At 33.7% G+C, this 22,177-nt stretch overlaps 1 pseudogene; it reads left to right on the plus strand.

Moving 5' to 3' along the window:
- The first annotated feature begins 18,508 nt into the window (after window positions 1-18,508).
- On the plus strand, window positions 18,509-19,249 carry LOC122583391 (annotated as a pseudogene).
- The last annotated feature ends 2,928 nt before the right edge of the window (window positions 19,250-22,177 follow it).

Raw genomic sequence — 22,177 nt, forward strand, 5'->3', positions numbered from 1 at the left:
CAAATTTAAGACTAGAAAATACACATCAAAATTCCATCACTACGTACCCTATCATTTATCCCAGAAAAAAAACAAAAAACACAAAATAAATCTACCAAAATAAATATCAGCAAATATAACAAGATAACTTAAAATACACAATCAGCCAAACAAGGTATGGGTAAAAACATAAAAAATAAAAAAATAAAAAAAAAAGAAAAGAAAAGAAGACAAAATTTCAATACATTATTCAATTTTTTATCGTGATTTTTATGGGCATTTTGTAATGTATATTAAACAAAAAGGGTAGTAGTGTGAAATTATTAAGAAGATGTGATGATTTTTTCTATAGTCTAAAGAAGACTTGGTAAAAGGACAAGTGGTAGTTAATGTACTCTAAAAGTATAAAAGTAAGTTCATCTCCTTAGAAGAAGAAAAGGACATATCATTGTTATTCTATTCTTCCTCAATCTTCACCCCATGTTCATTATTCTTCATGTTCCTTAATAAATGCGAACAGTATATATGTGGTTTTGTCTTCTCGATCTATATATGTCGTTAAATAACCATTCATGCCCCGTAACAACTATCTTGAATGTTTTCATTTTTTTTCTTGTTTTTTCTTCCCGGGTAATTCCTCAAAGTAACAAAAGGATTGGGAGGGAGAGGTTTTGGATGATTGGTGGTTATTATCTAATGATCATTGTTAAAACAAAGTTGGTATCCGTCTTTTTAGTTTTGCAACAGGTTGAAAAAACTTTGAATGGGTATTTAAAAAATCAGTAATAAAATACTGTATGTATATAACAAGTATGTATTGTACTTTTATCAGTTTGAGATTACTTTGGCAGTACCATACCCTGTTACCTCGGTTTCTCCTAACAATTTGTCTAATGAGAACTTATTAATAGTAGCTATTGTCAATTAACTTACGGGCATTGTCTGAATTAACCAAAATTGAACGATGTTGACGACCCATATCTATGATCTCCTTATAGCTATATGCAGGAATTCCCTTATTCAAATGGCTAACAACGGATGATTTTTCCCCCCAAAGTGTCACACCCCACCTTAGGCGGAATCGTAGGATATGAATAAAAGATATAGTTATAGCACATGGACTTTATAATAGAGTCATACTAAATGAAATTCAAATAAGTGTAATTTTCACAAACGGAAAGTCTAGGCAACACGCCTCAAATAGCAAAGAAGTAACAATTGCAAATAGTGTTCAATGTTTCACATGCAATCTAGGAGTCCATGAAGGATCTCTTTATTAGTCTTCCTAAAGTCCATAAGCTCAATCTTCTTAAGCGTTGTTATTACCTGAAAATGAATGCTCGAAAATGTCAACATAACGTTGGTGATTTCGTAGGTTTAAAGGAATACAAATGAGTTTGTTGTGCATGATATATCAAGTTTGGACAATAATGTAAATATAAACATGTAGTAGCATACTAAATACTGATCACTGCCATCATAGTTATCCAACAACACAATCCCCATCACTCCTGCCAACAACTCAATCATGCTTTAAATACCAACAACTACCAGCTGGAGTATATAGTTGGTCGATAGTTTTCCAATAGTCTTCAATAGATATCAAAAGACATCTATTGCATCAAAGAAATCAATACAAGCAAGCTAGCATACACATTTCATAATTACACGTATTTGTCCATGAAAACAAAAAAGTTTTGACACAGCTAGTAAAGAAATGAAAAATGTTTTGAGCATCATTTTCCCCCAAAGAAATAATATAAAAAGGGGCCACGAAACTCAAGCAAGTAGTTATGCAAAGTCCAACAAGGTCGCTAGAATCTACACAACATATATATGAACAAGTTACAATTATGGACATGGTCAAGAACCATCCATTGTAACCCGTATTTGATGATATATACATATATATGGCTACTTTCAAAATATTCCCAACTGATTTGTCATCTATTATTAAGTTACAAGTCACATAACTTAATATAGAGTATTTGTTTTAATGATTTATGATTTAGTTCTAAAAGCTCTTATTCGCTGAAATTTTTGGTAACCTTATCTATTTTTTTATTAAGTGTTCAAATCTTAACTACTGTAACCTTAGAGTGTTATAAACTTACATGAATTTTTACTTAATTTATTTCGTACGTTAAATATTTTTTTAAAAATTCCATAATCACATACTAGTCAGAAAATTCACTGTTTGCGCGCAGAAAAGTTTTATAAAAGTTAAGGGCCTTCGAAGCTTCAAAAAAAATCCAAATTTTTACTGTACACTCTTAACATCTTAAAATGTTTCTGGAAAAAAAATAATCTTCCAGTTCATAAAATCGACCAAGATATGACTATTTAAAGTCGACCTTAATCTGTTCTGAAAACTCAGCTTTGCGCAGTTTTGTTATAAAATTCGTTTGACAACCTTAAACTTCATATTTTGACACGAAACCACTTCCACCAGAAAGTAGACTTCCTGAAATTAATTTTAGACACCAAAAACGTGACTTAACCATTTTCCATGACCAAGATACGACCTTTCAAAGTTAACAAACCGAATCTATCCAGATTCTGAAATAACCCAAACTTACTGTATCCCTAACTTTTAACATTAATATAATTTATACTTCAAGCTTTTGATGTATCCCTAAAAAAACCCTTTCATTCATTATTATAAATTTGCCATAATATATATTCATCAAATAGGTTACTTATAATAAAGATTAATAAATAAAACGATATGCTTATATATATATATTAATAAATAAAAAGACTAATATATATATGAAAAGAGAATACAAGTGATTTTATCCCAAGATTGATAATCTTCTTCTTAGATACCTTAAAAAAAGAATAGAATATAATCTTTAAGAATTTTATTATTAATTGTAATTTAAATCAAGATTCAATAGAATTATAATTAAACTTACCAAAGTTTGCTTTGACAATGAGATGATTAATAATAAAGAAAAATTTTTTTGATGTTGTGGTGCTTTGGTTGTTGATCGACAAAAGAGAAAACAAGAATCAAAAAAGGGTTTTGGTTTTGCTTTGGTTGTTAGGACCAGTTTAAGCTAAACTGGAGCTCTCCAGCGACATCTGGAGAGCATGCGGAATTGTCCGAAATATTAGAAGTCCAGTTGCATTGTACAGGTTTAGCAACTGATGACTTCCTCTAGTTGAGATCAGATGACTAGAATCTGAAGACCTTCCAGTTGAAGTCAAAGACAACAAATGGAAGACAGAGATTGGAAATGGCTGCGAAGCCCAGTTGACAATCTACCAGATCAATCAGCTAGAGAATCCTCCAGTGTAAATGCTCTTACAAAGCTTTACACTGATTACGAGGAGGACCTTTTACTCTACATCCTTTTAACCGGGCAATGATATTGTCTTTGGATAAAGGTGCAAAGATGTAGAGTGGTTGAATAAAGTAACCTTTTGTCTTACTTTATTTAGCACACACAAAGGATTATTTAAACAATACTTTTGTGTGCTGTCAACCATATTTGTACGTCGAAGTTGAGATCCCCATGCTCAATCTTCGACTATAAATAAAGGTCCTTGCACAAGCATTTTCAGTAACTTTGCAAATACATATATTCTGCAATATTGGTGAACTTGTGCAATATTCTCTCAATCGCAAAAAGGAACATTTCACAACTCTAAGTGTTTCGATTGTTTAGGAGAATTTCCAAGTTTAGATCAATTGTAATTCATGGGTTGTTAGGATATTTACATTCATGTATTATCTTGGTTCCGCAACAACCTTCTATTTTATTTAAAAAATAAATAAATAAAATACACTAGAAAATTACATATTGTTTCACCAGTTTACATACTTGTCATTTATATTATTGCAATGTATTAATTTACATATTCTGTCACCTTTATATATTAACTCCAGTTAACCTGGTACACGATCAATCTAAACTGGTCATATCCAGATTAATTGATCGTGTTGCAAAGTTCACTCACCATCGACATAGAGGTGTCTTCAGCACCCATCTAGTAATAGTTGGGACTTACAAAAATTCCTTGCTCACCGTAAATTGTTAAAATATATATATGACCGAAATTTTTTTTTTTACTAAACATATGATATTTTACTATTACTATTACCATCTTACTACTTATACTAATTATATATTATTTTTATAATTATTGATTTCGTTCACCACTAAATAGCGTATACTAATTTATCAATGTCTAGAAATAAATATGACTAACAACTACAAGTCTAGAATTTACGGGGATAGTTATAGTCATCTACGTTTAGGAAGATCAAATATCTCAATCCTAAACTATTGAAATTCAAGTAATAGAAATCCCATATTGGAAATGATCACCACATTTATATGCTTGTTATACTATATAAACATATTGACTAGTCAAAAAATTTGAAATGTAAGTTAGAAACTATAATAAATTATCGGTTTTGGTGATGGATATATCACACAAAGTAAGATGACAAATCTAACAGATGCCTTGGAATTAAAGGCCTCTGACATCCGGTGATATAATTCAGGATTATCCACAACAAGCACAACAATGTTATGTAAAAGGATAATTTATGTTATTCTCTTAAGTGTAAAAGAAATAAGTTAGTCATGACACCTACCCCATGAGAACGCCGGAGAATATACATTTACTGCAAACAAATAGAAGAAACCTCTAAAAGGGAATGCATGTGCTAACCTTTCAGAATGATTGTAGATGTGTAATAGCTCTTCCACCGACGACCTAGATCCCCTCACAACATTTACAGCTCGTGTCCAAACTATTATGTCACAATATACAAGATCGAGTATAATGACATTTGTAGAAGGGTGAATACAATATAAGTAATAAGAATAATAGAACATAAAAGCAATAAATAAATATTTTTGAACACAAATCGTAAGATAAAATCTATATAAAGAATTACAGGGTTGTTGCGGAATAAAGATAATCTACAAATATCAAAATAACCCTTAAAATGACAAACTACAATCAAAAAGTTCTAACTCAAGAGAAACAGCTCAAGCTGACTTCTCACAGTCTAAACTGTACGCGGCCCACTTCGAAGAACTTCACATAACTTGGTGGCCAAGTTACTATCTATCTGTCTATATATATTATAGACATAATAATTGGGGTGGGGGTAAATGGGTGAGAACCCTCTGGTCTCATGTATTGTTTTGGTACCCTGAGCGTACACTTCATAGAACTCATGTCTGGTAAGCCATCATCCTCACACATAAGATTACAAGATATAGTTTATCCACTTGTCTTTGACAAGTTTTGAACATGTCACTTCTAGCCTTCATCTGTGAGTCCATATGGTCACATGGCGGTATTATTGAGTTTTCACAGTTTCACCCCATTGGTATAAAGACATAATAATTAGATGACACTTAAATGCATTAACGACATAATAAATGATTAACTTATGACTAACAACAAGGTTCAAATGTAGGAAAAAACGTTTAGCATGCAACAAAAAGTGTATATATAAGCAACACTACGACATGTACTAATTAAGGTTACTTTATGTAATCCTCACCCATGAGTTGCTTCATCATTTACACATTTTAAAATTTATTAAGAGATATTGGAGTTTTACTTCCAATATATCATTATTACTCTATAAAGAAGTTTGGAGTTTTACTACCAATATTAACTCTATAAAGAAGTGAAGTACTCCTTAAATATTATACATTTTAAGGAGATAACTTAATTATCTTTTAAAGTGTATCAACGTTTTTTCTTTTATTTATATTGGTTTTGACATGATTAATGGCATCTAGTGTTCCATGACGTTGCTAGAAATGTGATTTGACATATCAACCATTCTAGGAAGATTGGAATTCAAACTAAGATTCGAAACGGTGCCGTTTTTGAAGATTTATAGACCTCGATTGAGAAAATAAAAAGATAAGTATAACAATTATAATTATATAAACTAAAATATAAAAACAATGATAAATGTTATAACAAATTAGTTGATCAATTCTTGATAGTCTATATATATTATCTAAAATTTAATTCTCAATCGCTACTATCGCCAATCCGCTAAGTCTTTTTGACCCATTGTAGCAATCAAATCTAAATTCAAAACACCCAATTCTATTTTTAAATTATGTCCGATTAACATGATCCATATTCCTACTTTATAATATTATACAACATTAACAATTTAAAATTACAAAACTAAAAAAACAAGGTAGAAACTAAAACCTAAAAGATATAAATTAAATAAAAAAATAATTCCTTTCATAATATAGAGTGTGTTGCTTGATGCTTTTTAGACTTTTGTGAATTGTGTCATTCTTGTTACCTTTTAGACTTTTATGAATTGTAACAATGACACGTAGTCTTTAGCAGATTGCACACACAATAGGCGCATGTTTTAGTTTTACTTTTAAGAGGTATAATATAATTTTTTTTATCCATAAAAGATGTATAAGTGAGTTTTTTTTTTTTTTTTTAAGTACTATTGTTTATTTTTTGGATAATTGTTAAAATTTGTAATGAGCTTAGTTAATAACATATATTTTTTTTATATACAGAAAAATAATATAAAATCAGGCCCCTAATTAAATCGAACCTCGGACGGTCGTTCACCTCGTCCCATCCCTAAGCCCCGATTCGAAATAATCACTCATAGTTGCCCAAAGGATGCGGGAGATCGATAATGGACATGGTAGGCTATACGGTAATGGTGACTGATTTTGATTGTGTTAGTTGACCACGTAAACATAATAATCTATACGGTATTATAAGTTCTTCATAATTAACTATATTTGATGTCATTCTGGTTTTCGTTGGGTGAGAATAAATACCAAGACTCAATTCTAGTCATAGGTGAATTTAATAATATATCACTACTTATGATATTTACTTAATTAAGAGCACGTAACATTCATTTTATTCCAAAAAAAGACAAAACAAGCTTATATTATTGTTGTAGTCGACTGCTTACATCATATATATTATTTGCAGTCAAATTCTTATTCTTCTAATAGTTATGGATTACTCATGCTAAAGTAAATAGTAACTGTTTCACCCTCAACATTGTGAAAAGAGAAGTTAACCTTATCACCTTCTTCAAGTTTACAATCTTCCACCAATGCACTAGTTTGCTTGAGAAAATATCTATTACTCACCATAGCAAGCCTGACTTGGTAGGTAACCAGATTGGTAGAATTTATCAGAACAACCGCCAGACCATCGCGAGTCTCTGCTTGGGCTTTTAACTCATCAGTTAAATTTGCCAGTATTTCAGATTGGACTTCTGACTTAATTCGGTAAAAATATGCGGTTGTTCCTACATGTGTCATAAGCGGAGAGTGTTCTTTCTATCATCTTGTCAAATGTTTTTGTATATTTTTAATTGTGTATCACGACATATATATATATATATATAGGACTAGCTAATAGAGCATCAAATACAAATATAGTATTAAAAAAGTATATTAAAAATTTTAATGTGATTATCCTTATAATAATGACTTTTGATACCGTCTTATAAAAATTTTTAATAGCTATTATATTATAGAATCATCATTGCCAATGCTTAAAATCGTAAATTTAATGTTTCATTACTATTTTTGTACGTATAATTTTTTTTACCACTTGTATACGTGCGTATTCAGAGTTTTTTATCCATCGTATCAATGATAATAACATATCCCATGTACTCTCACTACAACAAAGTCTTCATTTATTAACATTTTTTAAAGAATATATAAACACTTATAAATATGTAGATTTATAAAGTTCGCATTTGGTTGTTGTGCGAGGAAACAAGGTGTCACAAAATTAAAAAAGAGAGTTCACAATTTAAAATGTGATTATTTGAAATAATCCTCACAATTCTAAATGTGAGAATTTTGAAGTAATTCCTCACACTTCTAAATGTGATAATTTTTGTGTAGTTCTTCACATCTCAAAGTGTGAGGATTTTGAAATAATTCCCCACGTTTCTAAATGTGATAATTTTAGTGGGGTTCCTTGCACCTTAAAGTGTGCATATTTTGAATTAATTCCTCACACTTCTAAGTGTAAGGATTTAAGATTATTTTTCACACTTTTAGGTGTGAGCTTTTGAGATAAATCTTCACACTTTTAGATGTGTAAATTTTATATATCTAAAAAAAAAAATTTTATATATATATATATAATATTTCACTTAACAACACTTTCACAAAGTAATTAAGCTATATGTCAATCAAAATCATTTATTTTATAATAGTATTAAAATTTTAATATACCAAACAAAAATACATGCAAGGTACATTGACTAATAAAAATCTTAAACCCGAAATAAAAAATGTATCTATTTAATTCACAATTCTTAATTCCAGGCTTGAAAATCTATCGAGTCATCCAAAGACATGTTCTCTACTTAATGCCTGTAAAAAAAATTGAAATAACACATTACATTAGTAACTACCTGAAATAGGACATTAAAATGAGTAAGTATTTAAATTCACAAAAGTTGAGATTATGGATTATAGTCATAAGAGAATTTGTCTACCAGTTTAATATACCAACACTATCGCTTTATAGACATCTTGATCATATTCAAAATTTCAAATAGTTAACTTGAAGATAGCATAAATGGTGTAAACCTGCTGAGCGTTAAGTTCTGGTGTAAATTTGGAGCTTTGATAATTGTCTTTGATAGCATTTCTGAAAGAACTCACGACAGCAGAATACAATCGTTGCAAATTTTAAGTTGCATCTGAGATGATTGCAAAGTACTATAAAGCCATTTTTTAAACAGACAATTACATTTTTTTTTCCTTCTTTTGTACATTATAAAAATAAAGGCATAACAATAATAACAACATCAAACAAGTAAAGTAGGTGAATCAAATCAAGTGATCAGTCTAATGATTGTAGTGTGGGCTTAGCATATTGTAACAGCATTCTATTGCAAAGACCACTAATAATGGCATTATAGGAACGCTTATGAGGTTTTAGGCCTCTAGATCAGATAGACAAAAGAAGGCTTTCTTCAAGTTGCCTTCTTTGCAACACCGTCCAATCAATATTTTAAATGTCATAGCATCAGGGGTAAGGCCCCAAATGCTCTAACTCTTCTAAGAACTTAAAGGCTTCAACTGCAACTGCTCCAAGATTTTGACACATCGAATGTATGATTTTCTTACCAACTACGGCATCAAGAAGACAATCCATCTTGGTAAAAAGACTCAGCAAATCATTCTAATCTTTTTTCTCACAATACCCACTAGCAATTGCCTCAAAAATCAAAGTGACCAGTTTCATTCCATAACCATACCTATTGTTAACTAATTTTCGCGATTCTAGAACTTTCTCAACTCTACATAGAATGCCAACAACATTCTCATACATATCTATCTCAGCTAAACCCATATGAACCATATTACCAACACTAACCCGTCTGCATGAGCCTCTTCAAGAAAAATGTAGAAGGAAATATTCTAGCCTGACTCAACAGCCACTAAAAAGAATGTCTGCCCATTCTAAAATACATGAACTTATTCAGAAAGTCGTCCTCCTGGACATCTAGCCCTAAAACTGTAGTTAGAAGAGAAAGTAGTCAGCCGACAACCAATGTTCGAAATCATGTGACCGATAACTAACAAATAACCTCATGGAGCGCTTATGCTTAGCTTCTGATGATGTCACTTCACTACAATAATCAAACTCTCATCATAGATCGCTATATCGACATCTGTAATCACATATTTCTAGCCGGAAACCTTACTATTCAACCTTCCATCAGTGAAAACGTTTTGTTTAGTTTTCAAAATACTAGTTCTCACAAAAAATTCCCAAAATTACCACAATTCAACTCATAGAAAAAGCATAAAATGAACAAAATCAACATCAAATACTTTCTGAAACTGTTAATTCACCACAAAACTTAAACTAACCACAAATTAACAAAATTTTAGCATAAATTTCTATAAAATTCCTTCAGAAACCCTAAAAATACCACGGATCAACACCTATTTATGACTTATCAAGTATTCCATATGTTTTCTATTTGTTGCCACTTACCAACTTGAGTTTTAATCACTTGTTACCTGGTAGTCTGCTCTCATCTACTTATAAACAATTTTAATCACTTGTTAGCTGGTAGTCACACCTTCCTAAATCTAAATAGAATCACCTAGGGACACAAGGCTCATAAGAAAATGGTCAAATAGAAGCATACCTTTATGTAGTACTAACTCTTAGTTGGGAACCCTTTCATATATCACTCGAGAATCTTCACGGTATCTTCTTGAAGGGGGCTGAAAAGAAATAAAATAATACTTAAATTAATTAATACATAGATTATGCGACTAAAAATCAAGGCATTTATAACCAATACATAAGATACTTGTTATTCTAACCTGTGTATCATACATGCCATCATGTGAGAAACCAGAACCTGCAGATAGATTTCCCATAGGCATAGAAGCACTATACGAGTTTTGAAATACACTCTGGAAAATACTAAGCTCTCCTCTAAAGTCAGACATAGCTTGCTGCATCTCTTCGATTTGTTTGCTTTGCGATTCAATTTTCAAGTTTTGAGAATCTATCATTTCACTTTGAGATTTAACTTGAGCCAAAAGTGTAGATACTTGATTCTGGTTTGTGAAGTTCCCGCCTCTCATTTTCCTTAACAATTCTCACTATTCAGAAGTGTTATTAAGATCTTAATAACAATTCTCACTATTCGGTACGGTTTTCACACTAACAAACGGAGTATGTATAACTAATTCTTAAATCATGTTTTACATAAACGGGCGTTTACTTAATTTATTAATTGGTGTAACTATTATTTGTGACAATTTAATTTGTACTTAAACGAGCATAATGCCCGCGCGTTGCGGCGGCTGAAAGGTTATGACAATACAAAAGGGAGGCGGTGGTGGAGATCGGGGGAGGCGGTGGAGAAGGATGGGGGCGGCGGAGGGTGATAAAAGGTCGATAAGTGTGTGTAATGATAAAAGAGAATGAGAAAAGAAGGGTATGTAAGGGTTTTATGTTTAAGCTGGGGAATTTTGCAAAGAAAAAAAGTGCTGAATTTTAAGAAATCCAATACTCTTTATAAGAGAGTATAGATAATGTAATAATTAGTTTTGTATTATGTTATTTTATAATGAAGCAAATGAAGTTTTGTGTTTTCTCATTGTTCTTATTTTAAGGTTAAATGTATTAGAAAACCACCCTATCTATTATATCTACCAATATACATAACAAAGTTTTAAATTCATTCCAAAACAAATAAAAATCTTTTGATGAATTTCATCTTTGATTTATATAACCATTAAATTTAATTTAATTATTTAGCTTTATTAAATGACAATATTAATACTTATACTTTATATAATTAAACACATATATCTTTTTTAAAAACATATTAATGATGAAAAGTGAAAATTAAAGTGGAAAACAAAAAAGTGTAAATTATGATATTTTGTTACAACCCTTAGATTAAACTAGATTTAAAGTATAGATACCCATGTAGAAATGTAGATAAAACCAAATATTTGAGGATATCATATATAGATTATAACTAGATTTTAGACCTGTGTTCAACACTGGACACGGGATTTACGATATTAACAATATTAGATGTCCATACATTTAAGTCATAAAAGCTTACAATTTTAAAAAAACACGGTTTTAAGTGTTATATTTTGCAAGTTGTAGCACAATAATCATAGGTTCCTCACTGTCATTATTAGCCTAGACATATTGATGGAATTGTTTGTCGTAGTCATTCCACAAGGCACATGCTATATATAATAATTTCTCCATTATAGAATATTTTGAAACAGATATACTCATAATGTGATACTATTAGGAAAAATAATTAAGAATTAAAATATAAACATATTTGTGATCCTGTACTTGACATTTAAATATATGTATTTAATCATGATGCACGTTCATAACACGCATATGTTTATTTTCAATCACTTGTTCTATGATAATATGATAACAATTAGGATTGTTTTTATTTAAATTTTTTTTGTAAATTTTTGTAGAAAATATTTCATATGTCAAAGTGTTTCAAAGTTTTACCAAAAGCACTAAGTTCCAAAGTTTCACAACCTACATTCAAGCATCCGCCGACCCATCATCTTCTCCTCCATCACTTTCCTCTCCATCATCTTCCTCGTCATCTCTAGCCCCATAATCCTCCAAATCATCTTCCTCGTCATTTGCATTCTTCGAGGTCGACGGGGCCATACCAAGCTTCTTCCAAAGGGGTGCGGTGGAGGTTGCCACATACTCTTGCATCTCTTCAAGCGTGTACATGCGCTGAGAACGGCTACAAGAGGCCTCACATACAAAGGCGGATTGGGGGAGTTTTCGTCCATACCCCCGGGTCCACCCACGGCGCGGCTGCAACACCTCCTCCATGATCTCCTCCTCAGTCAACATGCAATTCGGGTCATTCTTCATTTCCTCCATCCGCCTCTACATGGTTACAAGACAAAAATAACCCCAAGTTATAAATATGCAAACATTGTATGTTAAAAATAAATGTTATACAAGTAATAAAAACATACATGAAGTTCCTTAGCCTCGGGCTCGGTAAATCTACCCTTCTTGGTCCGGTGGCGTTTGTACAGATCAATTGGGCTAACGCCTTTCTGTAAATACATGAAAAAAAATATAAGGTTAGTATTTTTTTTATAATGTCACAACTATCCTGTAAAAACAAAATAACTTATGTTATTGAATCTGATCTGAGCCCCGTTCTTTCTTCCATGACGGACTTTAATGGTTTGCTTTGATCGACATTTCTTGTTAGCAGCAGACCGTTTCTGGAAAGCATCTGAAAGCTTGAAGTCCACAAACTTTTCCCAGTAATCAGCAGACACATCTCCTGGAGGTGATGTCCTAAGTGCAACTCCATTCTTTACCCCCCCCTCTGGCCTCAAAGTGGGTTTGGCTAAACTTGTACTTCTGATCTCGATATATCTTTGCAAAGTACTTATTCAATCCAATCTTGATGAACTTCCCATGCGGGTCATAGATATGGGAGTCCACATCATACCAAGCCTGCAAAAATATAAGTACAAGTAAGACAACTTTATACTTTCACAAAATACAACAAATATTGCACTAAAAACACTTAACCTGCAGCTCGTCATAGATGGTGCAGGTATGCTGGGGAGGAATGGACGCCCATGAAGGAAAGTAATACGGGATCTTTGAGATGATTGTCCCGACCAGAGAATTGAAGTTATCGCTGTTAACACCAACAACAATGTAGGTCCCTCTTCGCCCTTTTTCAAAGTCAATGTCAAGGACTTCTTTGGACGACTTTTTGTGTGCCGCCTTAAGGCTAAGGTTCTTGTTCTTCTTTCGCCCCTCCTTTGCGCCTACAAATATAAGATGGACAAATCAAAAATACAAGTAATTAAGTTCAGCAAAAACAAATCAAACATACATGTAATTAAATTCATGTAAAGAGAATGGTACAGAAATTTGTCATACCGCTCGCCGCACATCCCAATTGTGGTTGCCAATTACCATCACCACCTGGGGGATCACCCCCACAGTCGCCACCATGAGACGAGGGGAGCACTGCTGCCATCTGTAAAAATTACAAGTATACAAACATAATGCCAAATAGAACGGTAATTAATATTCATTTAAATAATGCATGTGTACATCAATCAAGATCAAACAAATTATTATATATTACAATAACGTGCTTTTACAAATTACAACGCAAGATCAATCAAAATCATAACTAATATCCACGTGTGGTTCACATTCATTATCCACATCGTCGTTTGTGTGTTCATCTATGTCATCATCGTCCGTGTCACCATCATCTGTGTCGTCATCATCGTCTAGCAGATCATCTTCCATGGCATTTTCCATAGCGGGAGCATCTTCAATTATTATTGGTTCGCCACTACTCAAACCCGTGTATGGCACATTATCCAAGTTAGCCGACAACAAAATATCAGATGAATTGCTGCCATGTAAAAGATCCACTTCAATATCACCTGCGTTGATATCTCGCTCCCAAATCTTCCGATGATGAACCTCTTGGACAACCTTCCAATACTTTCCAGATGCACCTTTTCTTTTAACCGGGTCATCAAGGTAAAAGACTTGATTTGCCTGCGTTGCAAGAAGATATGGCTCTTCTTTATACCATTCATACCAAGTACAAATACTCGTTATGTTACTCTTGGTGACACAACCTTGTTTATCGGTTTTGTACCATTTACAACTAAACAAAACAACCTTGCATTTTTTTATATAGCACAGCTCCAGAATATCTTCCAACACACCATAATACGTGGTTCCTTTAGAATCGGTTGTTGAAACCCCGCTGTTCTGAGTTGTTCGGCGTGAGTCTCGACTTTCAACCACGAACCTCACACCATTAACTATGCAAGCCGTGTATGAGTTTACACTTGTTGGTCCATTCGCCAAAGCAAATAACTCATCACTTACGCTAGAAATTATACTTAATTCGTAAATATAATATAAATTAGTATTTAAAACTATTTATAGTTTTAGAAATTATATATCATCTTAGAAATTATAAATTAGTATTTGATAAGTTAGTTTTAAAGTATATTTAAAGTATTTAATGTATAAAAAACCTTTTGTGACGACTATTTCGTCGCCAATGGCGTCGCAAAAGGAAGCGGGAAATTTTTTGGGTGGAGGGAAACAACGAAAACAAAAATTAAAAATAAAAATTATGTTTGTGACGACAATGTCGTCGCTAAGAGCGTCGCAAAAGGAGGCGGGAAATTTTTTGGGTGGAGGGAAACAACGAAAACAAAAATTAAAAATAAAAATTATTTTTGTGACGACACTTTCGTCGCTAAGAGCGTCGCAAACAAATTTGGCGGGAAATTCTTTTGGTTGGAGGGAGAACGAAAAAAGAAAAAAATAATTAAATTATTTAGCGACGCCATTAGCGACACCTTTATTTTTCATTGACCAATGCATAATTTAATTTGAAATTAAAATGATAATATGGTTAGCGACGCCGTTAGCGACGACTTTGGCGACGACATTTCAAGGTTTGACTTTCAAAGTCTTTCGGCCAATTTTTTTGTCGTTTTGTGGGGTTTGGCGACGAGAATTTTGGCGTCGCTAATTTTTTGGTCGCCAAAAGTAGTATTTTTTGTAGTGAATCTATATAGGGAATTAACACAAATTTTTGATTATTACAAGCAAATTAATCACAAAGTGTAGTATGCTCTTAGAAACACTTGCAGATCGAGCTAACGATGACGTTGCAATGAATTTCTCAGGCGATTGAGATTTGAGAAGATCGATCGAGAAGAAGATATGTGATTTTTCGATGACAAAAGTTATAGAGATTTCCGATGACAAAAGTTTTTTCGGTGATTGAAAGAGAGAAAAGTTTTTCAGTGATTGAGTAGAAGATACTATGAGATTTATGATTTGTAAAATAAAATATAATTGAAGGAATAAAGTAAAAGGAGCATCGCGGACAAATTTAGTACTCGTAAATGGATTTACTTTTTGCTGACTGTATCGCTAATAGAGCTAAGTTTGATTTCGTTTAGGAGTGTTTTGTAATGCCTGATCTCTTATAAGCATCGGACAGTTTAAGTAGATCGCTTTTTGATACATTATATGTAGGTTGGCTAGTCTCAAGCGTACGCACACACATAAAATTTAAACTACTAGTATATTTTCTTTGAAGACCCTTCGGATTTTTCTCAGGGGATATCCAACATCAAGTCCCTCTTCGGTAACTTTTTTTTGTCCAAGTCTTTTATCTCATAAAGTAATTTATGTAGGAGCACATAATAGAAAATCTCATGTTCATATGATGTTTTTATTTGATGGAAACCAACCAAGACCAACTACTGTCCACTTAATGTTTTGCTATTCAACTATAAGTTACTATTTTCACTTTTGATCTATGGCCACCTCCAAATTAAAACATACAGAGTTTATACAACTGTCTTTATAATTTTTTTTAGTGATCATGTGCTAACCATTGACAAAGAAAAACACAAAAGCAGTAGCCTTATAAATTGACAAAAACTAGGAGCATTATTGATGCAGTCAAGACCCGACTTGAATGGCAAGATAGAAATTATTTTATCTATTAATTATAAAAACCAATGGTTCAGTGGCGAGCGCAAAGATGGAATCAAATCTTGCGGATGCGCGAGTCTATATGCATACTCATCTTAAGGTATTCGATGTAGCTGATCTTGATCCACACGATTCACCATCTGTATTCATGGACTCTGCATCGGTTTAGTCGATTGTCAATGTCGGCTTGCTAATGTGTACAACCACTAATGTGGAAATTCTATGCATCGGCTATTCTAAATATGATATGAAAAATCTATGTGTCTTCTATTCTATTTATGTTTCGTACCCTTTGACAGTATACTACGAGTATTGTTTAATGATATGGTGGATTGTTATTGCATGCAAATCGGTGCAAGTGGTGGTACGTTGTTGCTATTTTTTTGTTGAGATGGACTTTTATGTTCATGCATTTGCTTGTGTTTACAATTTAGCAACTTCAATGAAGAATATCAATGTGTTGTTTGTGATTTCTTCCATCTCTAAACAATTGGTAGGACTCTATCTAAGAATACCAGTGTAAGGTATCTTCATGTTTTTGGGTCTGTCGTCCTACGAGAGTGCGTTGATTGTGGCAAGACACGGGCAGATGTTCCCTTCGATCCAGGTGGCTTTGGTTTGGATTCGTGTTTACAAGCTTGCAAAAATTCACAGACGAGTTTTTGTTAAGAGAGGGAGAATGATGCAGGCAAGCCCTTTGGGCCAGCGTATTCGGCTGACTAGACCATTTATGGCCCACGTGGATACAAGACTCTTGGACGTGACCTGCTTTCTTGGACAACGTACACTAAACTAATTTTAGTTTTTCTATTTTTACAATGTATATTTTATGTTTTATGTTCCCTAATTTGTTTATGATTGTTTTTCTATATATTCCGTGATGTTTTCATTGTAAAGGGGACGTTTTTTTGTTACTAAATAATAGTGAAGTTGTTCATTGAACCCTACCGGTTCTTTTTATTATTCTTTGATTAATCTATTGTCTCTTGGGCCATCATGATTGCGCTTCTTCCTGCATCAATTATATGTGATCGCATGAAAAGATTTTTATCTGCATCAAGGGATAAAATGTGAATGCGTAATAGAATGATAAGAAATTAATACAAATTGGCCAAGTTAAAAAAGATATTAATTCAATAACATGAATATCCAGATTTAATGTTACCCTCATCCTCCCTTCCAGCATTAGATAACCAACACAAGAGCCTGCACCTGCGTAACAAAAAAAGTAAAGTAACTCCCAATGCCGTCTTCCACGGGTTTTGGGTCCCAATACCGTCTTCGACGGTGTATGGGGGAGGTTGATATGTAGACAGCCTTACCCCTACCAAAGGTAGAGAGACTGCTTCCAGGTTCTACCGTAGGTAGAAAAGGACCTCCAGTCTGCACCTGCGTAACAGCAACCATGAATTTGTGAAATAACTCCCTTCATGCCCTGATGACCAAGTAGCCAAGAAGTTACCAAAGAACAGCCCAAATAGCAGCATGACCAACCGCCGGCAAGCCCAAACAACAACCCGGACATGCGGGTAGAAAACCAAAAACTTTTATAATTTAGGAATCTAAAATAAAAAACTTCCATAACTAATTAGAACTTGCAGTTACTTTGAATACTTGCAGATATTCTCTGTTTGTATTAAACAAACATAATTATTCCCTATCCAAATATTCATTCTCTTTCCTACCATTTCCAATCTCTATTGTATTTCCATTCTTTATGATTCCCTCATACCAAACACCCCCAAAGCTCCTTTGATGATTCTTATTATCTAGTTGAATTCTAACCCCATGCTTAGTATTATTCCCAATTTTTCCATCTTGTTGGTGAAGCTAAGTATTATAAAGAGGTTGTTCAAGGCTAGATCAATGAAAAGGATTGATATATCGTGGCCAGGGTGAGTTCAAATTCTTGGAAAAGGAACGTGTCAGATTACAGGGCTTGGTTGGTGGCAAGCGTACAAGTGACTGGTACTGAAAAGGTATTGACAGGACATTGCTTGGTCTGGTCGAGGAGCTTGAGAAGAGAGCCATCCTGTTAAAGGTCATGATGGCATCTGATACAATTAAAATTGTCTTTTGTCATAACAACTTTCGATGCTCGGTAATTTGCAAATGTAAAGGTAGAGTCTAAGTTTACATTACCTTTGCTTCTGACGAGACCATTTGTGTGTTTCTTTAAGCCGACATCATTGGAACGTTGATTGCTGATGCTATTGATAAGGTTGGACCTGATGCTGTGTTGTCTAATGAATCATCATCCTGTTTCGAGACAACCGTTGATGTTGAAGAAGAAATGGAGGTTAATTTTGAGTTTAATCGTGTTCTATCTCTTCAATTTCGACTTTGACTTTATGACGGTTTATTTCCTTGGTGTTGCAGATTGATAGAAGATACATCTCTCCTCAATTTGTAACAAATTCTGAGAAACCAACAGTTGAGTTCGAAAATGCTAGAATGTAAGAACTATATGGTTCTGAAAGGGCACACAATGCTGTGTTGGATCTTGAGTGGACTAGTAATGGATCGCAGATTATTTCAGCTAGTTCAGACAAGACGTTAAGGGCTTGGGATGTGGAGACAGGAAACAGATAAAGAAGATGTCTGAGCACTTGTATTTTGTGAATTAATGCTGCATTGCTGCCTGTCTCGTATGGGTCGTCCTCTTATTGTGAGTGGATCAGATGATGAGACCGCTAAGCTCTTGGATTTACGTCGAAGGGGTGGTATCCAGTAGACAAATACCAGGTTACAGGTGTTTCCTTTTCCGATGCATCAGACAACATATATAGTGGTGTGGAATTGACAACGTTGACAAAGTGTAGGATATTAGGAGAAATGAGGTGACCATGACCCTTGTCATCAAACTACAATAAAGGGCATGCAACTAAGCCTAACAGGTCATACCTACTTACTAATGGAATGGAATGTATGATTCGTGGGATATGCGTCCATATGCACCAGAAAATCGCCGCATTAAGATGATGGAGAGACACCGGCACAATGTGATCTTCTCGAGTGTAGCTGGTCAGCGGATCGGAGCAAGGTTACTGATAGCTCTGATCGGATAGTGTTTATTTGGGATACCACCTCACGCATACCATACAAACTTCCTGGCTATAGTGGATCAGTCGATCAATGAGTCTTTCACCCTTCTGAACCTATTATAGGATCTTCTTGGGGAAATTGAAGGGATAGCCAGAAACCAAGGCAAGGCTTAGTATGTTAGTGCCTAGCGTTGGTGTATGGACCAGGAAGGATCAAGATATCTTGTCTATTATGTACATAATCATAAGCAAATATATTGTCTTTTTTTACGCATGCTACTTTGTTAATTCATTTTAATCATAAGCAAAGATGGAGATTAGAACTTAGGGTCTGAGGAGTTGAAAATAAATACTGTAAGAGACTAAGAGCCAAGGATTGTAGTTGATGAAACTGTTGTCTAATTTTTATTGCATACGTTTTGAAATGCTTGCTTTTGAATTATGTGAAGTAGTATTATGCTACATTTGATTATTATATACTAATATATTAAATATCACCAGATAACAATAGGCCGAGGTGGTTATGTTTATCTCTAATGGGTCTAAATGGTGAAAGGAAAAATATTATAAAAACCAAAATAAATTATAGAAATCCATGAAGAGCATTTTAATTTTAAAATTGTGCAGCAACAGCCAAGTACAAAATGTATCACCTTTCATGCATATTTCTGATATACAAAATTACCAGGTTACGTAAAAGATAACTTACTTGAATTTGAACAGGATGGCCATGAATACCCATCCTTCTATATATCATGCAGGAGCCATCCAAAACCATCAGCCAAACACAATTTGAGTATCAATCTTATTCCAGTTTGGATATCCACCCTCTCTTGCGGAGAGTAGTTGCCCCTGATTTTCCTTAAGATCTTCATAAAATAATCCACCAAAAACCTGATCAAGACTTTAGAGTCAACTTGAATGTTCTACCAAAAAAGAAAGGCTAATATCCCGAAAAACAAAATAAGACAGCCCGCAAGAACTGTGCTAGCACACTGCGTAACAAATTGTTACAAATTCACATCTTACGTAACTGATCTTATTGTACACCATATAGTACTATAGTACATAGTATCTTACCAGAATCAACTGGAACAACAAGCGAATTGCTGATTCACCAAAATTAGGATATAGAACATCCTCTTATTCCCCGGGTTTTCCATCAAGGGGCACACTTCGGACTTTAAAGCTATCTGGCATTGACCCTTGCCTGGGGCGTTGGCAATCAGTTACCTTTTCCCAACTCTGTCAATAAGAGAACACAGGAAAAGCTTAACATATCTTTCAACTAAGAAATCATATATTCCTAGGTAACATAAGCTCTATGTACTACTTATCATATCATAAACTTGGTGTACTCATAGTGACAACCTTGATCGAACCATAGTCACATGGAACGCGGTACGATACGGTACGGGGAACGAAAATGGGTACGCGATTCGTAGGTCTTTAAAATCCGGTACGAGAGGGGGTAGGTTCATTCGGAACGTTGATTCGATTCGGTACGCGATACGATGTACCATATTCAGTACGTAAATTTGGTAAAAAACATATAACTAAGATTGTTATTCATAAGACAAAAATAAAAAAAGTTCAAAACTATAAAGGTTAAATATGTAAAATTGATGTGATTATTCAATAGTCATACTACAAAACAAATAGCCTGTCAAAACAAACATTATTATGCTCTCCTCTATCCTATATATCTACCACCATCAATTTCCACCATTCGGTTTCTCTCTCCGTCTCTCCCTCTATCTCTTTATTTTCTTTTCTCTTCTATCTTTTATTTTGAGGTAAGATCTAAATAGTTTGGGCAGTTTTGAGCCGTTGACCACTGCTTACCTCCGTTTCCGCCTGTCAAAACAAACTTGTATATCTCTTTCTCCTTTCTCCCACTCTTTATCTCTCCCTTAAACACAATTTCTCTAATCTGGAACGGCGAATCCAATTGACTGGAACGACAAAAAGCTTGCTCCTGGAACGTGATTTACTCAATTAATACATCAAATCCGGTACGTCCATTATCACGAACTAGATCGCGTTTCGGTACGTAGTGTACCGTACGAAAAACGCAGGTGTGTTCCCGTTTCCGGTGACTATGTTTGAGACAATTATTGTGTAGTTGATTGAAAACAAAAGCCTAGTCACTCTCCGACCGGTAGATGGCAAACAACTTCCGGCACGTCCTATAACCAGAAGCAGCCGAAAACAAGAAGGTATAATAACCTATATTTGTTATTCAAACTTTCTTGAATAAAAATTCTTTGTTATTCAAATATTTGTTGATTAGAATATGGTTTTTCTTTGTTATGTAAAATTTGGATTAAAGAAGTGGTTTTTATTAAAGTCACTTTAGTATCAATGGTTTTTCAAAACTTATATTAGTTTTATGTTGTCGTTAGCAAGTGTGATATACAAAAAGGGGAGGTAATATGATCATGAACTCAACCTTTTTCTAATCCAGTAAAATTTGATATTTTGATGATGCATAACTCTTTTTTCAATAAGTCTTAGGAGTTTATAGCTGCTCGATTAAGTAGTCATATATGTATGTAGGGTATGTGGTGTGGAACCATTGTGTTATTTATCTATTTTTCAAGCCAGAATAAAAATGATATATGTGTTGTGTTTTGTTGGTTCAACGACTGTTGAAGGGGGATTCTGCAAATGTCCCATATGAGGGTGGGAAGTATATTAATTTTTTGTATTAGTTTTTTTTTATTTTAGGATTCTACACTGAATGTTCCAGATGAATGTGGGGTTAGTAACACTACAAGGGGGATTTTACATAGAAGATGTCCCATATGAATGGACAGTTCTTATTGATAATTTTTTGATAGATTCGTTTTATATTGTTAATTAGTTAAAAGATAAGTAAATGAAGTTAAATTTAGGTTAGTTATTTTGTGATAGCAAATCTGGACTGGGCCCAAATCTGGCTCATATTGACACATTTGGTTGATGGGCGTGTCGGGTAATAAGTCTAGACAAGTTTTTGAATATGGGTCTGGTGACCTTACATTAAAAAATGTGATTGCATGGTGGCTAAAAATGGCGAGATGTGTGTG

Source organism: Erigeron canadensis, chromosome 9 (genome assembly GCF_010389155.1).
Source record: "Erigeron canadensis isolate Cc75 chromosome 9, C_canadensis_v1, whole genome shotgun sequence".
NCBI classification, from domain to species: Eukaryota; Viridiplantae; Streptophyta; class Magnoliopsida; order Asterales; family Asteraceae; genus Erigeron; species Erigeron canadensis.